The sequence below is a fragment of the Triticum dicoccoides genome, chromosome 3B, assembly GCF_002162155.2.
Source record: "Triticum dicoccoides isolate Atlit2015 ecotype Zavitan chromosome 3B, WEW_v2.0, whole genome shotgun sequence".
Classification (NCBI taxonomy): domain Eukaryota; kingdom Viridiplantae; phylum Streptophyta; class Magnoliopsida; order Poales; family Poaceae; genus Triticum; species Triticum dicoccoides.
Window position 1 is genome coordinate 564,642,236 of NC_041385.1, and position 10,097 is coordinate 564,652,332.

The window sequence follows — 10,097 nt, forward strand, 5'->3', positions numbered from 1 at the left end:
CCACGATCAGGGGCGTGCTCTCGCCATGAGCTGCAGCCGCGGGATCGCACAGACTGCGTCCTCAGGCTCTCTAACTGAAACCGATAAAACAGCTAACTAACCTGACAGCTAACTGAAAGTACTAGGCTGCCGTGGCAGCCCTGACTACTTGTCACGCTAGATTATTAGCCAACACCAGATGGATCCGATCTGAATCCGGCGGCCCCGCGACCACCGGTCAGGCCAACGCAGCCACCACCTCACGACACACAGGTCGCCACCGCCGCGCCACGCACGACACCGATGGGAGACCCGTCCGCCGCGCCGCTGGACCCCACGTTTGCCCACGTTCCTCTGGATCCCGCTCTCCCGCGCCAGCCAGGACGGAGAGGATGGGGACAAGCCCCGCCGCCGTCCAGCCGGCCAGGCTTCGGCCGGCGGCGCTATGGACGGCGGCGAGGAGGGGGAGAGGAGAATGAGAGGCGGCGGCTAGGGTTTTCCCCCTCAGGTCGCCCGCGTGCGGGTGTGTGTGTGTAGTCGACGGCTATGTAGCCGACTGCTGTGCTGAAGGTGTTGAGAAGCGCCAATCCAGAGGCGTAGCAGTCAGCACAGCAGTCGGCTACCAACCCGTGTACTGCCCTCCGATGCTTGACATTTTGACCGATCCATCATGCGCCCTCTGCACTGCAGTCCTCCTTCATTCTGCCGTGCATCGAGCTGACGGACGCGGAGGAAGCCAGGGTAAGCGCCCTCTGGATTGGGATGCTGTGCTGCGCCTCATTACAGGCGGCCGCGGCGGCGCTGGCACTGCTGCTCCCAGGCCACCGTCGCTGGGCCCGCTGTGCGTCGCCTACCTCGCGCTCGCGGTCACCGTCCTCGACCATTGCATGTACGCCAGCACCGTTTGGGTCTTCCTCGCCGCCGACCCAGGATTTATCTTCGGCAAGATCTACTTCACCACGGGCTTCTGCTTCTTCGTGGTGGGCGACCTCCTCAGCTTCCGGGCCCTCCTGGGAGGTGATGGGTGCGGCATGAAGTACGTAGCCTATTTCTTCTGATCATGTTCGTGGATCAGCTCACCAGGTACTGATGAGAGCGTAGAGTATGCATTCATTCTGCTGTCACGATTGCTGGAGTGTCAGTATCCAGATGGACTCTAGTAGTTATATTACTCCATTTGGGCAATGCTCGCTGGCTGTATAATTAGTGGATGGATTGTGGTTATCTTTGCTGTATTCGACCTTAATTTTCTCTCTATGTGATCGTCAGACATGAGTTATATGCTATGTTGGTGAAATTGTCGCTGCAGTGCATATCCATGCACACATGTTTTTTTTATAAACACCTCCTTTATTAATTGGCTACAATTGTAGCATCTGATACAATTAAAGGAATGATAGCCGAAGGGGCCTCATCCATCCAAACGTTAGGAGGATTGAATCTAGCTAGACTAGCTAATTCATGTGCTACCTTATTATTCTCTCTAAAACAATGCTCATAAACAATATGACTAAAGTCTAAGGACATGAAGTAACAATCATCAAAAATCGCACTGGCTACCGAAGATGGATAGCCTTCTCTGAGCGCTTCAACCACGTCCACATTATCTGAATTCACCTCAACTTTGCTACATCCAGTGGTGCGAGCAAGATTTAGACCAAATCTGATGGCAATTACCTCTGCAGTAAATCCATGCACACATGTTGTTTCTGGTGTTAAAGATTGTTTTTTTCATTCATTCCGGCATCTGCTGGCGTATCCTCTAGGCTTAGATTGAGTGACCCATGTGACCATGCAATCACGGTTGGATGTACGGGACGCTATGGCTTGGAACGCCCTCGTGCCAAGTGAGGTCCTTCTTTTGATGGCCATTTTTCGTTTGGAATCCACATCCCAACATTTGACTTGTATGTGCTAGCGTAGCCACATCCGGTTGACGTTTTTATAAAAAAAGAAAATAAACACAACAATCATCCTTAGACCTTCAAAAATTAAGTTTCTTCGGTCTGATCGTGGAGTCGAATATCTGAGTCTTAGCAATTATGTAAAGAGTTGCGAAATTGTTCCACGACTTACACCTTCCGGAACACATCAATGAATGGGTATCCGAAATGTGTAATCGAACTTTGCTAGACATATATAGCTTTTTTTTTACATCATTAAACATTTTTTTACATCATGCTAGACATATATAGTTCACTCAAGGGAGATGTGCATAGTTCAATTTTCAGCTCATGTCCTAGTCTAATTTACAACCTCAACTCCAAACCCGGTTAGGACACTACCCTAAACTTTCGACATCGTTTAGTTTGCTGGCTAAGACGATTGGAGGGTAATTTTGCATGCATGCTGTGGCATCTAGGCTGGCTAGTGACCGTTGATGTCGCATCTGAGCCATAGAAATATTAGTGTACACTAGCTTGCTGCTCAAAAAGTGGACGACCACCTCGAGTCATTGGAGTGGTGTGGCTGTTGTAATGTGCACGAACCAGGGTTATTACACGCGTATGCCGGAGAAATCACGTTAGTTGAAACTTTTTTTTTCAGGAAATTACTTGTGTATTACTGACATGGAGAACTACATTTTCTGACGGCCTTATCAGGCCAGAATTTTTTCTCGTACCCCCTCGCGTCGCCTCCCTGGGCGACGCCAGGGGGCCAAAAAACCAGCGCCGCCAGCCTCCGTCGGCCATCCTCCTGCCGCCGGCGAGGTCCGCGGTGGCGGCGGGCCCGGTGCCAAGGCGCTAGGGCGGGCGGATCTGCAGCTGGATCCCCTTGAGGCGGCAGGGGCGTCTCTTGTGGTGCGCCCGTGGGCAGCAGGCAGGGCGGCGCCGCCTGTGCGGCGGCGGCCAGCGGTCCAGGACGGCGATGTGCTTCCCTTCGGTCATGGATGGTGGCAGCACTCCATGGATGAACTGGTGGATGGCTCTGCTTGAAGATGGGTCGCGGCAGCCGCGGATCTAGCGTCCCATCCAGATCCGCCGCGGCGTGGTCTTGGCCGGCCGGCGGTTCATGGAGGGACCGGTGAGGGTATAGAGGATCTCTGCCGGAGTACCAGCGGCGGCATACGTCTTCATGGGGAGACTCCGCGTGGTTCTAGCCAGCCACGAGATCAGGACGACACGGCTTCCGATGAAAATAGCGCCTGACTGCGGTCTTGGCGGACAATGGCGGCGTCTCTGACGTCGTTTTCTTCTCGAGGCATCGTCATTGCAGGTCACGTCAACCTGATCGGGAGGTTCCGGGGGAAACCCTAGATCTGGGTCTACCGGATCGGACGATGACGACGTTTCGATGTCGTTCTCCCTCCTAGGTGCATCGTTTTGGACCAAGTGCTGGCTGGAGGGGACAAGAGGAGGAGCGGCGTGGCATCTGACACGTCGACAACGGCGGGTCTCAGCGGCATGGAGCAGCGGGGTCTCGCCGATGGGCGTGTGATGATGGACGAACGCAGGATGGTGGCGTTGTCTGGCGTCATGGTGGCGTCGATGGCAACTAGACTGGGCAAGGTTGATGCAGCAGTACAGTACTAAAGATGGATTGGTGGCAGGTGTCTGCGGCGGCCTCATACCCGGCAGGCGTCCTGGTTGAGGAGTGCGCCGGACTGGTGGGTGCCCCATACCCGGCAAGCGTCCTGGTTGGGACCTCAGGTCTTAGATATTTGGTTTGGCTGCGAGGTCTATTTGGTATTAGGCCCAGACTATCAGCATCCCTTCATCAACTGGATAGGAGTAGCGACAAATGTCGCCTAGACGGCTTTAGCCTTACTGTTGTATGGCTTTGTAAGGTATTATGTGAATAATTAATAAAGTGGCTGCATGCATCGTCCAGATGCAGAGGCCGGGGGTCCTCCTCCTTTTCGAAAGAAAATGGCTTACAAAGATTTTGACTACGTCATGTTGGAGTAATTCAAATTTTTGGTTATCCCATGAACAATTGAATCTACACAAACAATGAAGCCGTGCCCGTGCAGCTAATTATAAAGAGCTGGCTAGGTAGCTTTTTACTACCATGTCCACTACAAAGAAATTAAGCGTCCCAACGGTTAGCTAGCTAGTTTGTCATCGCCATTCATTCACATGTGCGTACGTCTGCTCAGAAATTAACGATACCCCACTGCATTGTCATAGAGGGTATGGATGCTTTATGCCTTGGTGAAAAATCGTGGATGTCGCCTGAAGGGCAGGGGTGAATAGGTGTTTTAAAATAATTACGGTAGAGACTTGAACAAATGCGGAATAAACCTAGCGGTTAATTTGTCAAGCACAAAACCTACAACAACTAGGCTCACCTATGTGCACCAACAACTTATGCTAAGCAAGATAAGCAACTATGTGATAGCAAGATATATGACAAAGAACAATATGGCTATTATAAAGTAAAGTGCATAAGTAAAGGGCTCGGGTAAAAGATAACCGAGGCACACGGAGACGACGATGTATCCCGAAGTTCACACCCTTGCGGATGCTAATATCCGTTTGGAGCGGTGTGGAGGCACAATGCTCCCCAAGAAGCCACTAGGGCCACCGTAATCTCCTCACGCCCTCACACAATGCAAGATGCCGTGATTCCACTAAGGGACCCTTGAGGGCGGTCACCGAACCCGTACAAATAGCGACCCTTGGGGGCAGTCACCGAACCCGTACACTTTGGCAACCCTTGGGGGCGGTCACCGGTACCCGTCAAATTGCTCGGGGCGATCTCCATAACCTAATTGGAGACCCCGACGCTTGCTCGAAGCTTTACACCACAATGATTGAGCTCCGAACACCACCAACCGTCTAGGGCGCCCAAGCACCCAAGAGGAACAAGCTCAAGGGCACCAAGCACCCAAGAGTAATAAGCTTCTCAACTTGTAACTTCCACGTATCGCGTGGAGAACTCAAACCGATGCACCAAATGCAATGGCAAGGGCACACGGAGTGCCCAAGTCCTTCTCTCCCAAATCTCACCAAAGCAACTAATGCTAGGAAGGAAAATGAGAGGAAGAACGAAAGAAGAACACGAAGAACTCCAAGATCTAGATCCAAGGGGTTCCCCTCACTTAGAGGAGAAAGTGATTGGTGGAAACATGGATCTAGATCTCCTCTCTCTTTTCCCTCAAGAACTAGCAAGAATCCATGGAGGGATTGAGAGTTAGCAAGCTCGAAGAAGGTCAACAATGGGGAAAGAACACGAGCTCAAAGGATTAGGTTCATTGGGAAAGAAGACCCCTTTTTATAGGAGGGGGGAAATCCAACCGTTATGTGCTCAGCCCGCACACAAGCGGTACTACCGCTTGGGTGGAAGAAGCAGGGAAACGGAGCAACAAAACAAGAACCTTGGGCGGTAGTACCGTATATAAGCGGTACTACCGCTCACGAGCGGTACTACCTCTCCTACTGCCGCTACTACAGCCGCTGAACCCGACACGAGAAAACCACGTCTCGAGTCGAGGTGGTACCAGCGCGGAACCGGAGCCGTACTACCGCTTATGGCCATGGGCGGTACTACCGCTGTGGGACAGCGATACTACCGCTTGTGGCGATAAGCGGTACTGCCGCTCCGGCCCAGCGGTACTACCGCTGGCGCCATCCTCATTCCACTACCGTGAAAACAAAGTATACTCCAAGGAAAACCAGAACTGCCATAACTTCTGCAAATGTGCTCCGAATTGAGCAAACTCAAGCTTGTTTGAAACAAGACAACGAGTAGCATCAAAACAACAAACAAAGGAGTGACACCTCCAACAGAGAAGAACCGGCATACCCTCCAACATCGAAAACATCATAGAAGATGCATGTGAACTCCATTTTCGATGAACTCGAGCTTGTCATAAAAATGACCATAAGCTCCAAATCTCACAAGGAGAATAACCAAACAAGAACCAATAAAGATGATGCAAGGATGCAATGGTTTGAGCTCTCTACGAACGATACGATCAAGCAACTCATCGAGAGTCCCCCTTGATAGTACGGCAATCGATCCTATAACCCGGTCTCCCACAACTACCGTGAGACCGGTAAAATAGAAAACCTATCAAGGGCAAACCTTTGCCTTGCACATGATCCACTTGAGCTAGATGTTGACGATCTTCTCCTCCTCAAGATGGACCACCTTTCTTGATTGCGTTGGCTCGATGAAGACTAGTAGATTGCTCCCCCATACTCCATTATGGGTGAGCCACTCTTCAGCAGATCTTCACAAGTCCATTGTCGCCACAATGGACGGCATGCTTCAAGCATATGATCTCTTCGTGATGATCCTACTTGAACTTGCACACCGCAACCTAACCCCACAAAGAACTCTCACGAAGACCATGGGTTAGTACACAAAGCGTAATTGACCATGCTTACCATACCATGGGATCGCTTGATCCCTCTTGATACATCTTCTATGCTTTGTGTGTTGATCAACTTGATTCATTCTTTGACTTAGTCTTGATCAACCTTGAATCTTTCCAACTTTCTTCATTTGGATGATGTCTTGAAGGTAAACATGAATGATCACACACTCTTCTTCTTCAAGACATGCTTGATTTAAGCTCAATACTCATAAGACCAATCTTTGGATAATTCCTTAATAGCACCTTGGTCATCACAAACTCTCCTTGAAACCAACAAATGGACTCCAAGAAAAGCCTATGGAAAAACCCTTCAAATATAACTCAAGGCAACCATTAGTCCATAGAGATTGTCATCAATTGCCAAAACCAAACATGGGGGCACCGCATGTTCTTTCACTTGGCAAATGCATGTCGCCAATCAAGATTTTCTTTCTTTTGCCAAGTGTCAAGTTGAACCATGTAGGCCTTTGGTGAGCCTTCTGGTTGAATGAGCTCCTATACTATAAATCACATGATCAAGTAGTTGAAAATGGGCGTGCAGCTAATCAGGAAGAGCTGGCATGCATGCATGTGCGCGTGCTGAGTCTGATGGGCGTCGTCCCACCACTGCATTGCCAAACAGGGTATAGGGGCAACTTCGCGGCAGTTTCTCTTTGTCATTGCCAAGGGATGAGACCGTCACATGCTTGCTTCTTTACATGTCGAACCGCACCGCACCAGACTCTCCTCACTGTGTGTGTGTGCAATGGCGGAGCTAGCCGAAAATCCCTCGGGGGGGAAACACAAATAATCAGTGCTTGGGGGGTCAAATGCTAGAAAAATTCCAATCTAAGCCCTATTTTGTTTTTTTCTTCAGAAATTGATCCTTGGCTTGGGGGGCAGCACCCCACTGGCCTCAACATAGCTAGGCCCCTGTGTGTGTGCGCGCGCGCGTGTGTGTGTGCAGCTCACGCCGTGACTGCTCGACACGTAGTGGGTGTTGGGCCAGCCCCACGCCGATCGAGTCGCTTTGCTTCTCTCTTTGGCTGCTCGGCCATTTAAACATCCCATCCACCACTAGCGTGGTCGCTGTGCTCTGCAATTGCAGCTCGAACCCCTTCAGGAAAGAAGCACACCAAGCGATCGAAGAACCTCGGTGAGTCCCCTTTGTTGGGGAATTGGCATACAAATGCACTTGTGGTTAACTGAAAACTGCAGCGGAAACAAGTAATCTCAGCACCACATCATGTACTAACTCAAGGATCGTTGCTTAGCACGGAAGGAAACATATGTAGCAGCATATATGGAGGCAGAAAATGTTACTCAGCAGGCAAGACACTCCTCAGCCTAGTGTCTTGTGGTAGGAGTAAGTTTCTGAACAGCACCACGCATCAACAAAGAGACACCAGATTTTACGTGGAAAACCCCCCAACCTGAGGGGGAAAACCACTGGCCGAAACCACCCAAATCCTCTCCCACTATTATCAAATGTGGGATACAACAAGTTCTTCTCTAGACAGCACTAGAGGATCTCATACATCAAGATTTCTGAATCTTGGATGAACATAACAAGATTTGGGGCTCAAGAACTAGGGATTGGAACAATCTCACCAAAGATGGTGGAACCGAAGCTTGAAGGAGACAAGGTAGTGGATCTGGACCATCGCAACCTTGGGGATGTTGGGGAACGTTGCAGAAAACAAAAAATTTCCTACTCGTTTCACCAAGATCATCTAGGAGTTCATCTAGCAACGAGTGATTAGATGCATCTACATACCTTTGTAGACCGCGAGCGGAAGCGTTCAAAAGAACAGTGATGATGTAGTCGTACTCGACGTGATCCAAATCACCGATGACCAGCGCCGAACGGACGGCACCTCCGCGTTCAACACACGTACGGAACAGCCACGTCTCCTCCTTCTTGATCCAGCAAGGGAGGGAGGAGAGGTTGAGGGAGATGGCACCAGCAGCAGCACGACGGCGTGGTGTTGATGGAGCTGCAGTACTCCGGCAGAGCTTCGCTAAGCACTATGGAGGTTGAGGAGGTGTTGGGGAGGGAGAAGGAGGCAACCAAAGGCCGAGGCGTTCAGGTATGAAGCCCCTCCTCTCCCCCACTATATATAGGGGTGCCAAGGGGGGGTGGCCGGCCCTAGGAGATCGCATCTCCTAGGGGGTGCGGCGGCCTAGGGGGGGTTTTCCTCCCCCCCAAGGCACCTAGGAGGTGCCTTACCCTCCTAGGACTCTTCCCCTTCTAAACCCTAGGCGCATGGGCCTATGTGGGGCTGGTGCCCTTGGCCCATTAGGCCAAGGCGCACCCCCTTACAGCCCATGTGGCCCCCCGGGACAGGTGGACCCACCCGGTGGACCCCCGGGACCCTTCCGGTGGTCCCGGTACAATACCGATAACCCCGAAACTTGTCCCGATGCCCGAAACAGGACTTCCCATATATAAATCTTTACCTCCGGACCATTCCGGAACTCCTCGTGACGTCCGGGATCTCATCTGGGACTCCGAACAACATTCAGGTTACTGCATATACATATCCCTACAACCCTAGCGTAACTGAACCTTAAGTGTGTAGACCCTACGGGTTCGGGAGACAAGCAGACATGACCGAGACGACTCTCCGGTCAATAACCAACAGCGGGATCTGGATACCCATGTTGGCTCCCACATGCTCCACGATGATCTCATCGGATGAACCACGATGTCGAGGATTCAATCAACCCCGTACGCTATTCCCTTTGTCTATCGATATGTTACTTGCCCGAGATTCGATCATCGGTATCCCAATACCTCGTTCAATCTCGTTACCGGCAAGTCACTTTACTCGTACCGTAATGCATGATCCCGTGACCAGACACTTGGTCACTCTGAGCTCATTATGATGATGCATTACCGAGTGGGCCCAGTGATACCTCTCTGTCATACGGAGTGACAAATCCCAGTCTTGATCCATGTCACCCAACAGACACTTTCGGAGATACCCGTAGTCTACCTTTATAGTCACCCAGTTACGTTGTGACGTTTGGCATACCCAAAGCACTCCTACGGTATCCGGGAGTTACACGATCTCATGGTCTAAGGAAAAGATACTTTGACATTGCAAAACTCTAGCAAATGAACTATATGATCTTGTGCTATGTTTAGGATTGGGTCTCGTCCATCACATCATTCTCCCAATGATGTGATCTCGTTATCAATGACATCCAGTGTCCATAGTCAGGAAACCATGACTATCTGTTGATCAACGAGCTAGTCAACTAGAGGCTCACTAGGGACATGTTGGTGTCTGTTATTCACACATGCATTACGATTTCCGGATAACACAATTATAGCATGAATAAAGACAATTATCATGAACAAGGAAATATAATAATAATGCTTTTATTATTTCCTCTAGGGCATATTTCCAACAGTCTCCCACTTGCACTAGAGTCAATAATCTAGTTACATTATGATGAATCGAACACCCATGGAATTCTGGTGTTGATCATGTTTTGCTCTAGGGAGAGGTTTAGTCAACGGATCTGCTACATTCAGGTCTGTATGTACTTTACAAATCTCTATGTCTCCATCTTGAACATTTTCACGAATGGAGTTGAAGCGACGCTTGATGTGCCTTGTCTTCTTGTGAAACCTGGGCTCCTTGGCAAGTGCAATAGCTCCAGAGTTGTCACAGAAGAGCTTGATCGGCCCCGACGCATTGGGTATGACTCCTAGGTCGGTGATGAACTCCTTCACCCATATTGCTTCATGTGCTGCCTCCGAGGCTGCCATGTACTCCGCTTCACATGTAGATCCCGCCACGAC

The 10,097-nt window shown here is 50.4% G+C and overlaps 1 pseudogene; it reads left to right on the top strand.

The window, feature by feature from the left end:
* Positions 1-282: 282 nt before the first annotated feature.
* Positions 283-1,037, top strand: LOC119279660 (annotated as a pseudogene).
* Positions 1,038-10,097: the final 9,060 nt, after the last annotated feature.